Raw genomic sequence first — 21,475 nt, 5'->3', positions numbered from 1 at the left:
TTAGTTGCCTCACTTTTTTTCTTGAAAGTTTATTGAAATTCACACAGAACCTGCCAAAATATCAAATTAAGAAAAATAAAAGGAAAGGAAAAGGATTTTGAAAACTCTATCCTAGTGATCTTGATGTCTATTCTAAGCATAATTCTTGACTAGACTGGTAAGTAAATAAAACCATGAGTGGTTATGAGGGGAGTATGATTACTGAGAGCAACACATGAGTTCAAGAAGAACAGTAGCTGAACTAGTCATATCTCTTCCTTGTCTGGTAACGCAAGGTAACATTGAAATATAGTGTATCCTAAATTTCATAGAGCACCTCACATTCTTTCATAGCATTCTCAAAGATAGGATGGGGAAACACGGGTAGATTAGTGTTTGCTTATTTGGATTCACAGCTGTTTAAAAAACTATTCATTCATTCAACAAAAATGTTGGATTTATGTATTTTGGGCAACATGCCTAGCCCTCAGGATAGAAGGACAGATAATTAACAGTCAATAAACTTCTGCTGTGTACTACAAGAGGCACATTATACATGGACTCTCTTTTACTTCTCTAACAGATGGGTATCATTGTCTCCATTTTACAAGTGAGGAAGCAGAGGTTCAGAGTTGCTGTCCAACAGCATCATACATACAGTGGTGCAGCGGAGATTCAAACTGTGATCTGATGATAAGCCGAGATCTTCCTACAACATGATCTCTATTGCTCCAGAGAGAAGAACTAGGATCAATGACTTAAAGTTACCCAGAGAAGAGTCAGCATAAGAAAATTCAGCATAAGATGCTGAGTGAATATCAGGAGGAACTTTTCATCACCTAGAGCCAGAAGCATTCTTGAATATGAAAGGGCTCTGAGCCTTGCCGCTCCCACTCTCACTGCAGGTCTGCAAATAGAAAATGAATGATTACCTGTCACAGAAGCTGTGAATGTGATAGCTGTGTTAGGGAAAATGTTGATCCACATCACCTCCGAAATCCCTTCCAATTAGTGTACCCTTTGAGTCTGTGACATTCTGCACCCTCAAAGAGTCTATATACTTCTGAGAAAATGGGACAAAGGGGAAAGTAACTTTTTAGAAAGAATTTTAAACATTCGTGTTGATTATCAATATCATGCTTATTATAGGCAATTTGGAAAATTCAGGAAAGTAGTAAGAAGAAAAGAAATGCTACACAACAACACAGTGATAGCCACAGTGAACACTTGGTGTCTCTTCTTTCATTTTTCTCCATGTTTATCAAATTTTTCAGTTACAGTTATATTATAAACACAAGTTTTTAAAATTGCCTTTATAATTTAGAGATATAATGAAAATATTTTACTATGCATTAAAAAACTTTTTGTCAATGTCATTTTTAATTACATGATTTTTGAAATTTCTTACATGTAATATTTTCTCTCTGATTCTGATAATTTCTTAGGATAGATTTCTTTCCTTTCTTTCTTTTCTTTTCTTTTTTTTTTTTTTTTTTTTTTGAGATGGAGTCTCACTCTCTTGCCCAGGCTGGAGTGCAGTGGCGTGATCTCTGCTCACCGCAAACTCCGCCTCCTGGGTTCATGCCTTTCTCCTGCCTCAGCCTCCCCAGTAGCTGGGACTACAGGCGCCCACGACCACGCCTGGCTAATTTTTTGTATTTTTTAGTAGAGACGGGGTTTCACCATGTTAGCCAGGATAGTCTCGATCTGCTGACCTCACATTCCGCCTGCCTCGGCCTCCCAAAGTGCTGGGATTACAGGCGTGAGCCACCGCACCCATCCAGGATAGATTTCTAAATGTAGGATGTTAGTAACAAAGTGTTAGCATGTTGAAGTGTCTCTATATATTGGCCAATTTAGTTTTGTAAAAATATTTGCACAGATTTATATTCCTATAAACAGTTTTTGAGAGTTGCTTGTTTTTCCTCAACTTCACTTCCATTTTGGATGATTATTACAACTTTTTGGGTAAACTTCATAGGTAAAAAATGGTTTAGGTAAAATATACTTTAATTGAATTTCTTTGATGATTAACATGGTGTATTTTTAAATTTTCTTAACTAGCTATTTTATCCATTTATTAAATTGCTCATTTTCTTTTTGAGGCAAAATTCTTATCAATTTATATGAGTAATTTATATATTCAGAAAATTACCATTGTTATGCAATGTTTACTTTTTTTTCTCATTTTGAATTTTAATATTGTTTAGTTGCAAGAGACAGAAAGCCACTTCAAACTAGCTTAACAAAAATCAGAATTTATTGGATCACGTCACTGAAGGCTCTGGAGAACCGCCTTTACAGAGAGCTGAGTTGAAGGACTTAATAGCATCATTCAGGCTCAGAATCTGTCCGTTGTCACAACTCGGATTTCCTCTGGATTGACCTCATTCAGGCCAACATTTTTTTCTATCTGGAAGCAAAATGACCAGGCAGAAATTCAGCCTTCTCAGCCATCCCTGGGTAAAGAGGATTCTCTTTCCCAGTGGTTTTAATACAACGTCTTGAACTGAGTGTCAGGCATGGCCCATGTGCCTATTTCTGAAATGGTCATTCTGCATAGGGATGTAGAATGTGGGATTGGTCACAATGATCTCAAATGTCCACCACTGGAGGAATGGAGACAGCTACAATTAAGCCAAGAGGGAACACTGTTTGCCCTAAGGAAAATTAAGGCACAGCTGCCAAATAAATTAGATGTCTATCATAAAATTTTGTTTCAAGGTGTTTTCTTATATAAGAAAACACATTTATCACATTTACTATATATATCACATTTACTATATATATATCTTTTAAAATAAATGCTAATGTTTATTTCTAAGCCATCTATTGACCTTTTTTCTGTCTGTATTTATCAAGATCCATAGAATTGTAGCTATTGTAGCTGTTTAATATACTTTGATATTTGGTAGGGTAAGTACATGGTAGGTAGCTTGAATGAAATGGCATAGAATGACCTGGTGCCAGGAGGCTGATGTACCACAGTGGGTCTGTTTTTACTCAGAGGAGACTGCCTGTACACATGGGCTTTCCTGGAACTGAGGTTACTGAATAGTTGAAAGGAAGTAGAGAGAAAGAAAGGAGGGACATAGAGGCTGAGAATCCAAACATTGCCTAATGCTTTGAAGTATGGCAGTGCCTACGTGTTTCAAAGGATGAGGGGTCTTTTCCATTTGGAGTTCAAGGCAAATTGCTAAGGGAGCAGCTTCTTTTTTAGCACATTTCTTTTTCTTTTCTTTCTTTCTTTTTTTTTCTTTACTTGTTTTTGACATCTCCAAATCAGGCTATCAATGCCACTCATGTTTCAGAGAATGACATCAGTTACATATTAGCACTTCATGAACTTGCCGTTTCCAGGGCCATTTGGCAGGGAGAGGGGTGATACTTAATGCTGAGAAATTACCCTCTCGTGATCACATCTGAGCCTGCCATGAGGGCTTCTGGAGGTCAGCGAAAGAAGGAGACTCCTGTGCTTCTCAGATAACATCTCCTAAGTGATCCTATTTTATCCCTGTGCAAGGTTGCTTCTGTGTCTACTACAGCTCACAGCATCATAGAAGGGACATCATGCCTCTGTTTATTTATCAAATGTTTATTGAACTCTTAATATGTACTGAGAATTGTGCTTGCTTCTAAGGATTTTAATATAAAGAAGATATCATCTCATTTTTTTAAGGAGTTCATTGTCAGGTTGAACTTCTTAGCTCCTAGCACTTGCTTTCCCAAAGGATTCCCACTTGGACAGTCTCATGCACTTGACATTGCATGCCAGCACTCCATTTAGAGGTCATAATAAATTGCCTTCCATATTTATACAGACCCTGTAGGCTTCAGGGTTCCCATCTATGCACACTCACTGGCAGGAACTCACACCCCCAATACCTGCTTCCCCTTATCCCAGGCCTGGCTATTTGAAAGTAGGCAATGTTAGAATCGTTTTTGATTTCTACTCTCGATACTTTGCTTATATTTTCAAACTCCATGTGCCCTTTTTGCCGATGTTAATATGACAAGATTTTCCTGCCTCAGAATCTTGAATCTGGGCCCTTCAAAGCCTGGACTTTAACTTACATAGCCCTATTGTTAAATTCTTGGAATGTTTGGTGTTATGGTTTGAATGTTGGTGTCCCTCCACGATTCATGTTGAAACTTAATCCGCAAAGCAACAGTATTAAAAGGCAGGGCCTTAAGGCCACGATGGTGCCAACTTCATGGATGGGAAAAGCGCCTGATAAAAGGGCTGAAGATAACTGTAACAGCTAGGCCGTTTTTTGTCTTTCCATCTCTTCTGCCATGTGAAAACACAACAACCATCCCTTCCAGAGAACACAGCATTCAAAACACCATCTTGGAGGCAGAGACCCAGTTATAACCAGACACTGAACCTGCTAGCACCTTGATTTTGTACTTGTAGCCTCTAGAACTGTGAGAAACAAATTTCTATTGTTTGAAAATTGCCTAATCTTAGGTGTTTTGTTATCGCTACACAAACAGACTAAGACATTTACTATTTAATGGTTATATTTTATTCTATTTTTATGAACTGTTGTTGCTAACACGGACTTTCTGCTTGATCAGAAGACTAACTTGTAATTATCTCAAAATCACCTCATCTCAACACTGCAGAGGCGAAGCTGCTCTGGGTGATTTGCAATGGTGAAAAGATATGCTTCTTTCTTCATTGATCCTATTAAGTGAAAAGATGTTATCTTTGGGGGTGAAAAATCTCCATGTTATTATATGTTCTAATTCATCATGCAATGATCATATTAGCTTTGTCACCTTCTTGCATTTTGTCATCTGAGCCCCACTGAGAGGTGAGGCTATTACCCTTCACAGGAAGGTGGTGACTTACTCATCACAGGGAGGCTACTTCCTGCCCATACTGCTGTGTCTCTCTGGAAGCCTTCCAACTGGGACATCCATCGTTTACAAATTAATTTGCACTGCCTTGGCCAGCATTTAATTCCAACTCAAATTTTTTCTCTTGAAGGCCTTCTGCAAAATTTCAACTATTCCCTTCTGAGTTTCCCTTCCTTGTTGTCCTTTTATTTTTAGTTTCTTTTCAGTTGTATTTATTTATTTATTTACTTTGACAACATCTACCTTTACCAAGTTTATTTATCCTTCAAGCTTATATCATTTTCAAGCTCTTCCAGGAAGCCTAACTGATTACTGTAACTGACTTAAAAGTTACAACATCTAGTTATAGTCTGCTAATTTGGTGATTATTTAACACCTTCTATTACAGCATAGTGGTTAAAGTCACAGGCCTATGGGTCAGATTCTCCAAGTTTTTGAGCTGCTTGACCTTGGGGAAGCTATTTACCATTCCTGGACTTCAATTTCTTTCTTCATCAGTAATATGGGGCCAAGACTCACCTTTCTTGGCATCATTACACAACAGAGTCTATCTGGTGTTTACATACATAATAAATGCTGGAGCTTAGAAAGGAAAAGGCTTGTAGCTTCTTTGTGACAATTATGGGTTTATTTTGGAAAATATTTTCCTGCTACTTTACAACAAAATGTCTTATAAATGTTGATTAAGACTGGTCTATAGGTAAAACCTTATTAAATTGAGAGATTATGGACCATGGACTAATGGATTATAATCTCAAATTTTCTAAATTAAAAGTATAACAAGAGACTAATACGATTAATCTCACTGGAGATCAAATCAAAGTAAGAACCATTGTCATGCACTTACCTGACAGATGTCAAAAGAATGAATAGAATATTGTTGAAAGAAGTTCGCTGCACATTAATTATAATTTATTGAAACATTCAGAGTGATTGACTTTTTCATGAGTAATGTTGAAATGAATCTAAAAAGGCTTTTAAAAAGTTTCTTTATGATTTAGTTTCTCTTAGATTTTCCCCAACAATCATCTTGATTGTGTTTAATCATAGATGTATAAAGGAGGATTAATTTAGTTCCAGGGATTTTTTTTTTGGAGAATTTGTTCTAATGTTGTTTAAGGAGAGTTATTGCCTGGTCCTAATTTGACCTGTCCCTGAGACAAGGCATTCAATTTTATGATTTCACATTCTCCTTTTTCAGAAGTCCCCTTGCTTTGCTGATAAATTCTGTTTGAGTTCTGCCCCAAATGAGGTGTGGAATCTTAGGACCAGATTTCTTAGTTTTTAAAATAAAGGGATGAATTAGATGATTCTCAACCATTCTGAAAGTTAGCATAATTCCTGTAACATCATCAATGATTTTTTTTGGTCATGAAAGAAACAATCCATTATCTGTACATCAGTTTTGTGCATTTAAAAAATAACTAATAATGCATATAATTTGATGTCATTTTTGTAATGATCATAATCCAAATATTTGTTTAAGCTTTTTACACTTTAGCATTCAAAGGTTCTCAGCCACTGGCCTTTATAAATGACATGGTGGTGTACAGTACTGCTCCTCTTGCTTGTAACTTCATTTTTTTCCATTTCTTTTTTGGTTAAATTCACACACACACACATACACGCACACATGCACACACACACATACACGCACACACAGGCAGTGGGGCAGGGAGAGAGAATTTTCCCCTTAATTGAATTATATGTTGAAAATCAGTTGGAAGGCTTTGTCAGACAGATGTTTTATGTCGAGGGTCAGTCTCCAGGACACATGTACTCATCATGCCAATGCCTACTAACATAGAAAGTTTTGAATTATTTTGATTGATTCCACAATTCTTATTGCCTCTGATTACATGGCCTATTATGAAGCAAATTTCTATAAACTGAACAATTTAAAGAAATTAATACTATATCACAATGTAATCTTTTTTGATATTTTAAGACAAAACTTGGGATCCAAACTTAAGTTAAAAACTCAACTATGTTGGCTCCACCAATAGAAATAATGCAACGGAAGTAGTTGAACAAATGTTCACCTTTAAGTGTTCACTAGTTTGCACATGTGCAGGCAGTGAGGACTGTTGGCACTTCACAATTCATTCCGCTGTCTGAATGTTGTCAAATTTTTTTTAGACATCTATTCTGTGCAACTCACTTTTAGAAATGTTACGACAGAAAAATTATGTCTTAGAAACAAAAAAGTATGGGGTATAATTTTGTTAATCTGACGTAATTTACCTTCTCTTGTTGCCCTGCTATCAATGGCAAGTTTATATTATTTTTATTTGTTTAACACGTGGAGTCCTTAAAAGATTTAAGAGTTTAAAATCCATGAATACTGATGGTGTTAGGTATGAAGGAGAAAAGAAAAAGATCAACAAATTGGTTGGAAATCTTGGTAAAGGTTTCGTATCTTCTCATCCCAAAAGGGAGTCCTTCTGTTAAGGTATCAGATGCTTCCCCTTGCCCATTGTCCTGCCCAGGGAGAGAAATTCAATCAGCCAGGACTTTACAGATCTATCCTTTTCCTCCAGGACAGAGGAGGGAAGGCCCGACACCTGACACTTGGAGAGCTTAAGCCTCAGAATAAAAAATTGCCATGAATTTGAATGAAGATAAGAGAAGAGGACAGTGAGAGATGTTCCAATGGTGAGGGCTTGTTGGTGTTGGCGGCTGCCCATCCCTCTTATCTCACCTAATGGCAGGCGCCTGCCAATGTTTATTTGGCCATTGCCATTCACCAGCTGCTCCTCTGCCATGTTGTTTTTCTTCCCAGATGGCAACACGATGTTCCACGATAAAACTGACACAAAAAACAATGCAAAATTTGTCTAAGAGAGGTTTAGCAAGCATGAGAAAAACATCTGATATCTCTCAGAGCCCGCCAAGTTCGCAGCTTACAGTGCCAGAGTAATTATGGGATGATTTGAACAGAGGCAATGCATGAGGAAGCCACTTCCAAATGTATCAGGTAGGTTTCCAGAAGAGGCAAAACATTCGGCTCTCTTATTCCTCTGGCGCTCTGACAGAATCGATGAGCATAGTCTGTGGCTCCCAGAAGCCTTGTACATTACTAAAGCCTGTGCTTTACCCCATGCCGCCTAATTAATGGCTCACTATTTAAAAAAACTCTTTTATTCAATTAGACTCTGCTTTCAATAAGATAAACACTCCTGCTATCAAAATCCTGGGAAACCAACATTCATAGGCTGCCTTCATGCCAAGGCATCTGTTTTTCTGTGGCCCCTGGCCTCTTGTTCCGTCCAGCCTTGCTTTGGCTGTTTGATTTTGTAAAATCTGAGGACAGTCTCCCTGGTACCTTGTTATGCTGACAGCTATTTCTCCTTTAGCTTCTACACAATAACACAGAGTAAAGAGAATCATACTATTATTTTTATTGATTACAAAGAGCCACAGATGTTATTTAAAATGAGACATTGACTGGGTCTCATATTCATCACTATTACTTAAACTTTTGCCTTTTATGTGAGTTACCATTACTACATTCTTTGCTAGTTTGGATTTTTAGGTGAAAAGCTGGAGAGCTCTTTATTTTAGCCTTGTGTTTCTTTACTTGAGTTAGAACTGCCTCCTAGAGATGATTGCATTCATGTCTATTTGGTTAGTTGTCAGAGTTATTACAGCGTATTTGACTTGCTTTAGAGAATATTGAAACAAAAAAAAAGTTTTAAAAGAATTCTATCTAGTATTTAAGGACTCTGTCCCAAACTGATTCTGTTGTGTAACTATTGGTTTTTAACTGTTGTTAATAATAACGAAGAATAGAAAATGCCCAGTAATCTCTGGTGAAAAACACTCTTTTAGTGAATGAATTAAATCTTTCTGATTTATAAGTGGTATAATGTATTGATAAAATTTAAAATAGATTTTTGCATTTACTTAGTGTGGTAAGACAGTTTTTCTTTCTTACCTAGTAATATCTAACAGGAAAACATGTTCAAGAAACACTGACACATTCCCATATATAGGAAAAGGCAGTTGAAAGACTCAAGATTTCCTGAAAAAGACCCGAGTTTGGGTCTTAGCTATGCCATTAACATTGGATGAGTCACTTAAACTCTTATAATCTCTATTTCCCTTTATAGAAAATGAAAATATAAGTAATAGTCACCAAATACAACTATTACAAGGATTGAATCAGGTGACAAGTGCAAAAGTGTTTTATAAATTGTAAAGCTTGATATAACTATTGTTACTTATTAATTGGTATTAATTTGTTATTGATGACATCTTTCTCTGGTTAGCTGCATCTTCATAAAATCTTACTTTTTCTTAGACTATAAGTTTCCTTCAATAGGGGATTTCTTTTTCTTTAGTTTTATAATTTGTTACTACAGACTCAGAAATCCTGAGAGGATAGATTCATGCAGATTTTATGGCTGTTGTGAATACTTGACCTTCTGAGGGTAGAAGAAAGATCTGAATATATTAACATTTGAGGTCACACTCTAATTCGCTTTTGTAGGAAGCAACGTAATTTGACATTTCAACCTTTTTGCAGGACAGATTGTTGGGCATTTTTCAAGGTAGCAAGAGCTGAACTTTTCCTTCCAGCATTGAAATTACTTGGCCATCTATATACAGGTGGAATTAATGTAATGTACATATTCTTGATCCTATTTATGTTGGATCCAAATGATTCGATGGACCTGGAGTAGAGCAAGGTCAGGCTGAGGACTCTTAAAATATTTGAGAGAGAGGTTGATTTTTACTAATCTCTGCCTCTCTGAGCTCATATTCATCTCAACTAGACCAGTAGTTCTCAGTCCTGGCTTAGAGTCACCTACCTGTATAATAGTTGTGTCCATTTGATTTTGATTCTTCCTAGCTATTGTAGCTTAAATATCTATCATGAAATAAAAAAAGTAACACTAATACTCAGCAGAACTCATGATCAAATATTTAAATGGTTTGGGGTGGTGCCTGGTCATCAAGTTTGTTTAAGCTGCCCAGGTGATTCTAAGGTGCAGCTAGCCTGAGAACTACAAATTTAGAGGTAAGTGGCAATAAATTATTTACCAGTATGTACACAGTGCTTAGGTATTCAGCTAGGTGTGGTTTGACTAGCATGATTTTTGAGTGAGCACTGGAACCAACATTCTGTAACAGTATAAAAATGTTTTTTGAATTATAGCTGTTCACACTAAAATTTTTGATTTTTATGAGCATACATTTATTTAGCTTTTTTGGTATTAAACTTGGTGTTTCCACGCAAAGCATTAAACATGTGCCACAAATTTTAAAATTTGAAACAATGAATAAAATGGGGTATATTTCTAAAGTGGTAAATATTGACCATTTTATACATAGCCACAAACCTGGGGTCCAAGAGGTAAATGGATCCTGAGACCAAAAAGTTTCAGAACCACTGGTCTAATCCATTATGTTACTTTCTTCAGTGTTCTTATCTATTTCTGAAATTATCTTATTGGTTTATGTGTGCATTTACTGTGTGAGTTTCCCAACTAGAACACAGATGCCCCAAGTACAGTTTGTTCACTGCTGTTCTGCCAGTAACTAGAAGTGTTTAACGCCTAATAGATGTTATGGGCTGAATTACATAGCCCCAAAATTTATATATTGAGGTCCTAATCCCTAGTACCTCAGAGTGTGACCTCATTTGGAAATAGGGTTGTTGCAGATGTAATTAGTGAAGGTGAAGTCATACTGGAGTAGGATGGGCTCCTAGTCCAATGTGACTGGATAAGAGGATGGCCAAGTGAAGATAGAGACACACAGGGAGGGCGCCATGTGAAGATGGGAGCTATGCCACCCCAAGCCAAGAAACTGTAAGGAGCTAGGAAGAAGTTTTTTGACACATCCTTCCCTATCACCTTCAGAGGGAGCATGGCCCTGCCAATACCTTGATTTCAGACTTTTGAGCTCCAGAACAATGACACAATAAATTGCTGTTGTTCTAAGCCACCGAGCTTATGGTACTTGTGATAGCAGCCCTGGGAAACTAATGTAGTCCATAAATATCAATTAAATGCATGAATTGTTTACTGCATCTCATATATTATCACATTCATTTTTCACAATAACCTGATCAAGTATTGTTATTGTTATTCTTTTTCTGCATGTGAGGAAACTGGGGTTTAGAGAGGTTAAGTAACTTGTTTGGGTCTCTGTTTCCATAAGCCAGAGCTCCTAAGCTCTATACTATGTGGTCTGACATATATACTGTATAATAGGTATTTATAAAAACAGGAAGCTGCTGTGAGTAAGCACAATGTGCAGAAAGAGTATACAACTTGGAAGGCCAGTGTCTGGAATGTTAAATATTTAACCTCTCATTCAGTTTAGATCTTCTCCCTATCTCTGCCCCATGACTCACAGCTCCACTCAGTTTCAGAAACCTGCAGTGGGGAAAAAGGATGTGCAGTCTGTCTTTGCTTTCTGTGTTTACTGTTTTGCGTACTTTTCAAGGTCAGGATGAGGTGAGGGAGAGAAGGGGAAGGAGGAGTAATAGTCTTAATTAGTAGTAGTCATTCATATGATATCATAGCCTTCTGGGTGGCAAATGAGATACTTTGGGGGCTCCTTGGAGACCCCTATTATAGTCTTGTTCCCTGGCAGAGGAGATGCACCCTCTGGCTGATCCGAGGACCTTATTCTTTCTGTTGGAGTCATCATACTCTGAAGGATGGCCACTCGGGCATGGCCCTTTAATGGCAACTTGAGTTCTGCTACTTTCCCTGGCATCCATTCTGACTAAAAGGAACCATTTGGCTCTTTTGTCCCATAAACTCTGGCAGTGCTGTCTGCTCTCACCATAGCCCTTTCTTCTCCTCGACCATAAAAGGCAATAACTCCTGCAAGCCTTGCACATTTGGACTCTTTCCAGACTGCAGTCAGTCTCCAGGCTCTGTGCCCTCCAAATTCTAGGGGTTGCATGTTGAGGTCTCTGAGTGGGTTTCTTGAAGCCTCCCTCACTCGTCTTGAATGGTTGTGGTGGGAAACCTCCTGAGGCAAATGGATTCTAAAGAGAGTTCACAAAGTCATTATAGATTAAATGTTGCTAAGAATGTTACTATGACCAGAAAAAAATGAATATAATATAAATGTCTATGTACAACTCATTGATCCCTCATTTTAACATTGTAATCATTTTAAGTAATTCAACTTCTCGTACTAAAAATCTACTATATGATTGGTACTGCACCATGACAAGAGAGACAGCCCCAAATCCTACATTCATGTCCAACATACTACTTTGGACAATAGCCTGGTGTGCACATTAATGACCTTGGATGAGAGCCAGAAATGGGTAGAGGGCAGAGCACTAGGAGAGACTGAGGCTCACGTGAATGTGTGTGCACTCACATGACCGTGTTTCTAGCCAGGATGAATATTGCTTTGCTGGCACTGGGCTTATCACAGGGCTATGTGCAGAGAGGCAAATCTGACTGATCACTCCATGTTTACATATGAAAACTTGAAGAGTTTGTACCATAGCTGGGGGAACAGCCTTGTGCAAGCAAACACAATACAAGGTAATATGTTTTATACTAGATCAGCATTTTGGACAAAGCATTACACTTGTTTGATGGCATATCACAGAAAGGAAGTGTGGTTTGGTAGAGGGGACATGGGTTGAATGATCCTCATATGTGTCTCAGCTCCAGAATTTCATGAGATATGTTACCTTGGACATATTCATTTGAATTCTCTGAGTTTCAGTTTCCTCATCTGTAAAATATGAATAATATGTCTTTATACATGTACATCTACTATATTTAGCTAGCCAGCTTTTTTGCTTTATTCCACATATGATTTAAAACTGTATGAATTTGTATAATAAAATAGACAAAATGAATAAAATTCATGACCATGGAAAATACTGACAAAGTAAGCAGTAAAGACTAGGGGAAAGGTAAAATACAGAAAGTTCCAAAGGCTTAAAAGAATGACTTCTGACTTCTAGATGTAGTTTCTGTCCTTTCTGGAGATTTTCTTAGTTTATTCTCCAGTTTTGGCCAAACCCTTTATTCTGGTTTCTTGGTAGTCAAAGGATTTGGTACCTGCCAATCATGGCTTTAGCAATCTTTTGGTCTGAAGAACAGTGGCCTCTCTCAGAGTCAAAATATGTGACTCTGGTCCCTTTTCCTTGCACATAAACCTCTTTTTATGCATAATCTGGCAATTTGGTATGCTTGATAAATTCCGGTGACCAAGTAGGTAGTTCTTTAGTCAGTAGAAAGTTGTCTAATCTATCTCTAAAAAAAAAAAAAATTGCAACTATCCCTTTGGAGAATTTGCTTGGTATTAAATGGGTTTAGAGTGTGGGTATAGTTTTCCTTTATCTAAGAGCAAGGCTTAATATGTCTTCCTCATGAGAGGCTGTTTCTGATTTTCAATTGTGAATTCTCATCTTTAGTTCAATCCCATAATCTTAATGAGATTATTCTGTTTAGTTATCACTATTTCAATGAATTTATTATCTTACCTATTTTACAAAATTTTTACAAAAATGAAATTCCTCTTAGTCCAGGAAGAGAGGCCAACTCTAGGTGAAGTGTGTGGTTCTGGAGAGAGATGGAGAGTTTCCCCCTAACATATCCTTCTTCTGTTCCTATCCAAACAGTCATATGGAGACAGGTGACAACCAGGTAGTCTGGGCTTCTCTGCACTTCTCTATGTAACATTGGGAATCACTCTGTAAGAATATATCAAGGATATGAGTAAGAATATGTCAAGAAAAGACTTGTTATTTGTAGAAAGCATCATATTTCCCTTGGTCTGATGATCTCACCACTCTGTAGGTGGATATGCATTGGAGAAATCCACAAAACAGAGTGCGCAAGGCCACTTGAAGATGTGGTGGTAGAAATTAGTACCCCTAAGGAAAAAGGTGTTGACAGAAATTTCGGTGGTGGCCTTGGAAACAGAACATGATTTGCACATTTATTCATTAACTTATTCAACAAATATTTGTTCAGCACCTACTGCATATCAGTCAGTGTTCCAGGCACTGGGGATGTATCAGTGATCAAAAAAAAAAAAATGGAAAAGGCAAAAATCTCTCATTAAGCTAACATTTTACTTGAGCATCAGACTATGCACAAGATAACTGAGTAAATTATTTAGTGCCAAAACCTAAGGAGAAAAAAGAAAGCATGGGCAGGCAGATGAATCATGAGAAGGGGCGTTCAATCTAGATATGTGGCCAGGGAAGATCATACTGAGAACTAGAATTTTGAAATAGCCATATGGAATCAGCCAGGCTCTTCCTTGCCTCGAAAGAGAAAATTCAAAGGACTAGAGGTAGTAGTGGATCTGGATTAGAGAGGATAGAGAGGAGGCCAATGTGGTTGGAATAGAGTGAGTGAGCATGATAGTAGGAGTTGAGATTGGAGAGTTAAAGGGGCATTGACTTACCTTGACGCCGATGGAGAGCCATTGGAGAGCTTTGAACAGAGAAATTACGTGATCTCACAAACATATAATAGGTCATCTTAATTACTATAAGAATAGATTGCAAAGACAAAATTGCATATAATTTAGGTAGATATTGCAAAAATTTAGTTAAGAGATGATTGTGGGGATGGTGAGAGATGGTCAAATTTGAATGGATGTTAAGGGTAGAGCCAACAAGATTTGCTGATTAGGTGGTAAGAAATAATTAGGGATGACTCCAAGGCTTTTGGTCTGAGGAAATGAAAGAATCACAGTGATGATGGGAGACATCAGAGAGACATGTCAGCTTCTCCTTTCTTCTTCATCCTTTCTCTAGCTTCTGCCTCCACATTGCTTCTTTTGCCTTCTTCAACTCTTTATAGCTTTTTCATTTGTATCTTTCACCTTCAAGCTCAAGATTGTCCCAGTTCTTCCTGTCACATATTATTTACCATATTGTTTATTTTTCCATTTTTTTATTTTTAATTTTTATGCATACATAGTATGTGTATATACTTATGGGGTACATAAGATATTTTGATACAGGCATACAATACATAAGGATCACATCAGGGTAAATGGGGGTATCCATTGCCTCAAACATTTACCCTCTCTGCTATAAACAATCCAATTCTACTCCTTTAGTTATTTTTAAATGTACAATTAAATTATTATTGACTATAGTCACCCTGTTGTGCTATCACATACTAGATCTTATTCATTCTTTCTAACTATTTTTTTGTACCCATTAACCATCTCCACTTCCTTCCCCCCACCCCACCCACTACCCTTCCCAGCCCCTGGCAACCATCATTCTGTTCCCTATCTCCATAAGTTCAATTGTTTTAATTTCTAGCTCCTGAAAATAAGTGAAAACAGGCAAAGTCTGTTTTTCTGTGCTTGGCTTATTTCACTTAACATAACGACCTCCAGTTCCATCCACACTCTTGCAAATGACAGGATCTCATTCTTTTTATGGCTGAATAGTACTCCATTGTTCCCCTTACTTTAAATTTGTAGCTACTAAATAAAACAGCATGACTCAAACTCCCTAAAAGCTAAATTTAATGTGGTAGAAATTATGGCATTTCAATCCAGAGTTTCTATTATCTTCTCTTCTTAATAGATTTTGTGATGAAACAAAAAAGATCAGTGGACTGGGTATTAGGAAATTTGCATCATTGTTTTGGTTCTGTGATCTTGGGTAACAAGTGAACATGTTTCTGAACTCTAATTTTGTCATCATCCAAACACAACAAAGGAGACATGGCTGGCAAGGTCATTTCTGGAGCTAACATCTAATGAGTAGCTGTTTATGTCTTTATCCTGGACATTTCTATTTGTCAGAAACAACAGGGCTCTATGAATGGTGCAGAATCATTTGATTCAGTTCATGTTGATGAGATGTCACTGATAGTACATAAACATTTATTGGGTACCTATTGTCTTGGTATAATACTCAGTGCTGCAGGAACACCAAACATGAGGAACAGAAGATATTTGCTATAAAGATCAAGACATTCTAATGAGTTATTTATATGACAAACTCAATGAAAAAACATAGTATAGTAAGTCCTATGATGAAAGACTAAAGTTGGATGAGCAGAGATTTAGTCTAACTGAACATTATTGATTAGAAGATACTTCCAAAAGTTGACTTTTCAGCTGCACCTTGAAGAATGAGTGAGATTTTTATAAGCAGAAATGAAAAGTAAATTCCAGACTAAATGAAGAGCATTAAAAAGGTAATGCTGATGGGAAAGTACATGAGTATATTTAGGAAATAATGAATAGTTTTGCTTGGAAGTAAGGAATGCATTATAAAGCCTCAACTGCTACCCAGAGGACAGTGGATACTGATGTCCAGGAAATGGGAAACATCAATTTTGTTTCAGGTTTTCAGACTTCTTTTTCTCTCATGCTGAACTCCACTCCTTACCATCACCAACTTGATTCTACTAATTCTCCCCACTGTCCTCTCAAGCTAAGCTCCTGAACGATGCTTTCCTTCTATTCTTTCAGACATCTGTTTCACTCCAGCTTTTTCAGACTCTTTCTACATCTAGTTCTGTAGTCCACATTGCACAATCCCAGATCTGCAGCCACAGAACAACATTTGGAAACACTGGGTAGTGAATATCTTTGTATGTGAAATCTCCAGACCACTGCATAATCATCATTTAATTTGGGCCTTCCCTAGTCCATTAAAATATCTATATATATCAAAGCCCCTTTTCTTTTATTCCTTTATCATTTAATTCTCTAATATTCTCTCTGTGTGTCACGAGGTCTACAAACAATTCATTGCTTTACTGTTGCCCTTGAGAATTTCATGAATTATCTTAAAATGTGTAACTTTAAGCATTGCTTTTTCTGTTTAAGTTCAGCATTGTAAAGATTTACGTAAGTCGTATCAATAACAGAAGAAGGAGATGTAGACACATTATATTCCTAAACAAGGAATATATATATATCACTATTGCTTTATCCAAATCAGACTGTTGAAGACTTGTATGTCTGTACTGTAAGACCACATTAAAAGATTTTTAAGATACAGGAGTCCCTGAGCATGGATGGGGAAAAAATTACATCTTTCTTTTCAATAATCTCTCCCTGAAATTGAACATTTCTTTCAATTAGGAATAAGGCAACAAACCACATTAGTTTTAGCAATACCTGCGAATTTGTCACCAATAGAAGTCACAGACATTTTTACAGCACGTTATAGGTGTTGTAGATCTCGCAAATGTCATTTATGCTCATCTCATCTCTATTTTTAAATTATGGTAGTTACTAAACTGCTAGATATTGATGTGTAACAGGTTAAAGAAATGTAGATTTTACTTAAGACTTGTGGCAAAGGATCAAAAATAAAGGGTAGAAAAAGATAGGGTAACACATAATAGGACAATATCTTTAAAATTTTAAAGGTAAACAATACCTTCAAATTTGAAAATTTAAAATATATTTAGATATAATTGATTTCTTTGTAATTCTCTGTATTTTACTATATACATTAAACATATTTTTTTCTCAGAAATTATCCACAGATCTCACCAGACTGTCAAAGGAGTCTATGGCACAAAAAAGCTTAGGAATGCTGGATTAGGTAATGTTTGGAATTACAGCTAGAATAATAGATAGATAAATAGAAATACATAGACAGATGGATACCATCACCTTAAAGACAGATTTCCGCCTTTGCCTCTCCTGTTTTCATGAAGCAGAGGATGATCCAGCAACAGTGGATACTCTTAAATTGTTGACGATTATAGCCATAACAAAGGACTGGGCATATTTTTCACAAAACCTTCTTTTCTGCATAACTGAATGATTGTTCATGATGAGCAACTACAAAATGCTTCAGCCCAGAGAGAGAATTTATACCTGGAGCAATCTTGGAAATGTTAATAAACATACTGTATTTAATAATGTATTTTCTTTATTGAGTATGTATTTAGGAAATGGTAACAAATAATTTCTGCAAAAGAGATTTATCACTTTGTCCCTTGATATGAATATTTCTCCAAGCAACTATGTTTTATGATTATGTATGTGGGAATATATATATATATATATATATATATATATATACACACACACACAAGTACATTTGTACACACAGTTCTATGTGTATACATACATGCAAATACATAGATATCAAGGATTTATCTATTGTGTAGTTAAGTTATTGTTACTAATGTTAATACTTTAGACCTAAGACTTAAAATGAAATTTTCTCATTACCTTAAAGACTGGTATTCCTTGTTTATGAATCACTGTCTTATCCACTGGTGTTTTAAAAAATAATTTATAAAATGTATAAAATATCCACTATTTAATTACTTTTATCTCATTAGATTGTTTTTCTATGTCACATTGCAATTTAGTTATCAGTTCCTCAAATATTATTACAAAAAAGAGGTAAAACTTTGGATTTTTAAAAATTTACTTTAAAAAAAATTGTTGGTTACTGGCAAAGATATTGTTGTATTTATGTGTTACCCTAAGTATCTTTCTCTCCACTAACCTTTTATTTTTGATCCTTTCCCACAACTCCTACTTGGAAGCAGTGTTTCTGTCTTAGCTACTTTGTAAAGCCTTCTTGAACTAGGGAAAGGAGAAGGTATTTTATACCTTCTACATACCCCTTCCAACAAATGTCATTCAAAAGATTAATTTTGTTTTCTATGATCCTGGCAGATATTAAGTAGACTTGAATGTGTCATCCATTACTATCTTGCTGGAATAGGCTTTATTCTACTCATTTATATTGGGGTACCTTTAGTTGGGCTCATGTTTCAACTACTTTCTGTTAATGTCAACCCAGGTAGTCACTGATGTGTACTGAGTTCCACTGTGTGGGGACCATAGTCCTTGGCACCATCCACTGCCTTTCTAGTCTTTACAGTGAGACAGCTGCCAGGTTATCTTGGCTTTGGCAGCTCTTCATTAATTGCTAACTCATGACAAAGAATGGACCTGTCTGATCCAAGTATGCCCAGTAAATCTTCAATACTCTTTTGGGATAACTGCTGATGAAACTTAATTTGGTCTTGCAGGTGGCCATTAGGAGCTTATATTGTGCTATGTGCTTTAGGAATATTCTGCTTCATTCTTTTGAATTTCAGAAACTCACATTCAGTAAAGGTATGATATAATATCTGAGGTGTATGTTATATTTTTAAAAATTCACTGTAATTTGTAAAGGAAGCACCTCCAGTACCCATTCATTATACCCCTCTGTAGCACTAATCAGAATGGTGAAGCCGATATGCAGATTGCCTCAGAAAATGTTTACTGTAAGATACTGCTTAAGACACACTATGGTTGCTCCATGTATACATATGTAACAAACCTGCATGTTGTGCACATGTACCCTAGAACTTAAAGTATAATTAAAAAAATCAGTTATCTTTTCAAAAAAAAGAAACATCTGTTAATTACATGATAACTTCAGCATTAAATTGAATTTATAGAAGCTCTTTCTAAACTACCAATTTTTAATTTCCCTTAACGTTCTGTTATTTAAAAAAGAAAAAGACACGTTATGGTTGCTCAAGGATATTTCTCAAAGATGCATTTCCCATGACAATATATTATGACTTTATATTGACCTAGTAGGTTTTGAACTTGTTACCTGAGTAGAACTAGCTGTATAACTCTTTGCCAAAGTATAAGTCTGAGAATTACAACTAACTTTATACATTTTATTAGATTTTTAAAAGGTAGAGACCTACTAAGGAGACCATAAAACTGAGTTCCTCCATTTGCCTTGAAGATTTCTGCCGCCATATTGAATTCTTATTGCTGTGCTCAAGTTCCTAAAAGGAAAGCTACTGAAAATTCGTCAGGAAATTAGAACAAAATAGATTGAAGGAGGAAAATTTATTCCAACAATGATGAAACAGAATATTTTCTCCAAATGAGCTCTGCTGCCTCTCATGATTCTTTCAATCATCAGAGAGCCCCAAATACATGCCAAGCACTGTGGCGTGTTCTGGGGTTGTAAAAATAAACAATATATAGTTCATGCCCTCAAGGAATGGACAAACTCTTTTGTAAATATATAACTATATATAGTATAGGACAAGATGAAATAAATGCTAGTGGAGAGAGAGGAAGAGGACAGTAACTATTGGCCACAACTCATCCTCGGAGGCAGCTTCTAACATGGAGTGCCGTGTGGTCCCTGATGAACTGCTTTTAAAATTCACTTTTCGACTGGAGGGGGTTAAGAGTGAGCCTTGTTTGCCGACCAGGGTTGAGAGATGTATAATGTATAATGAAACTCATTTAATGAGGCTTTCTGAAAGCAGAGGTGCCTTGACGAGAGGAAACTTCCATTTGTCTAGTCATCATTGTGGTTTACTCATAAGTAAAGGGCTTTGTTGTAAACACATTGTTTTTCCAAAGGGCTTCTTTGATAACAGAAGGGGATTGCAATTCTCCCTGTAGGCCAAAAGAGGGCACTTGGAGCTCTCTGAATAGCTGTTACAGCTGCATCGGAGCAGGGCATTTGGCTCAGATTGTAGGGATGTTTTCCTACTCCCATAGAATAGATCTGATTAAAATATGGTTTTGGAACCTGGAAGGAATGTTGAAGACACACTTTGTTAGGCTCTGACTTTGGCCTTTTGAAATTGAAGACAGGCGTTTATTTAGGTGTATTTAATATTAGAGAATCATAATCTTATTCCCTGTGTATTTGTAGAGTAGTGATATATTAATATCAAGAGGAGCTGCTGTCTTCATGACTGCAGAAAAAGACTAATATTTATATTCACTCTGAAAACTTACCTTTGTAGACTCTTTGCCAAAGGTCTGTTCAGTGGTGATTTGTTTGGACGTTTGAATATGGAAGACTTCCCTCCTTCCTTTCATTTCTCTTCAAAGTCCTCCATTCTCAGTGTAGAATGTTGAATTGTTTTGAGGTCTATAGGACTATGGCAGCTCGTAAAGTTCTGAGGATGGGGCCATTAAACTTGAAAATACATCCTGAAGGTTGGTTTGTGGAGCTTGTATAAACAGGACTGGCCAACTTTGCACAGTTGTGAGGATTAGCCGGATTCTTGTTTTGCCTTTAAGAGCAATCCTGCCTAGAGGCCAGGATGATCTAGGAGATCTCTTGAGGTAAGATCAAGGACTCTGTGAGAATTTCCATTAATCCTTTAAAAACAAAATAATGAACTGGCCAGAGCATGGATGTGAACTAGGATTCACAAGTTTTAGCCTTCATGCAAAATGGACTGAGTTGCAGAGTGACCTGAGAATCTCACCTTTCTGAACTTTGGTTGTCTCCCAATTAGATGGATAAAATAGAGTCGCTCTTATTCATTTGGTCTTTCCTAATAGGATTAATTTTCACAGGGGCATTAGTGTAAAAGCAATGGGAGGGTATGGGTCACTTTTTGTTTATTTGTTTGTTTTTTTATCTCTATCCCTGGCGCCAAACAGTCTCTGGGTCATAGTAGTAAGCTAACAAATATTTTTTGAATGAATAATGGAAATGAAAAGGACAAAGTGATTTTTAAGACAGAACTCTTTACTGTTTGGTGCTCTATTGACTAAATTTTTCCAATAAAGTGATGATAATGATACCATACATGTAGATAGTGCTTAAGAAGCTCACAAAGCACTTTTATGTATATTATCTCAGTTGTATCCTCAGATCTATAATTGAGGAAACTGGAGTTCTAAAATC

General features: G+C 36.6%; 1 long non-coding RNA gene across 1 annotated transcript in view; it reads left to right on the top strand.

Annotated features, from left to right (window-relative positions):
* LOC107968588 (uncharacterized) overlaps positions 1-7,822 on the top strand; it is a 169,045-nt gene extending 161,223 nt beyond the window's left edge. Inside the window, exons 8-9 of the long non-coding RNA XR_010151594.1 lie at positions 7,386-7,500; positions 7,628-7,822. This is a non-coding gene — a long non-coding RNA (uncharacterized LOC107968588). The remainder of the gene's footprint in view (positions 1-7,385; positions 7,501-7,627) is intronic.
* The last annotated feature ends 13,653 nt before the right edge of the window (positions 7,823-21,475 follow it).

Source organism: Pan troglodytes, chromosome 16, assembly GCF_028858775.2.
Source record: "Pan troglodytes isolate AG18354 chromosome 16, NHGRI_mPanTro3-v2.0_pri, whole genome shotgun sequence".
In the NCBI taxonomy this organism is placed as follows: Eukaryota; Metazoa; Chordata; class Mammalia; order Primates; family Hominidae; genus Pan; species Pan troglodytes.
Note: the sequence above shows the minus strand (reverse complement) of the source record. Positions and strands in the feature narration are given on the sequence as shown.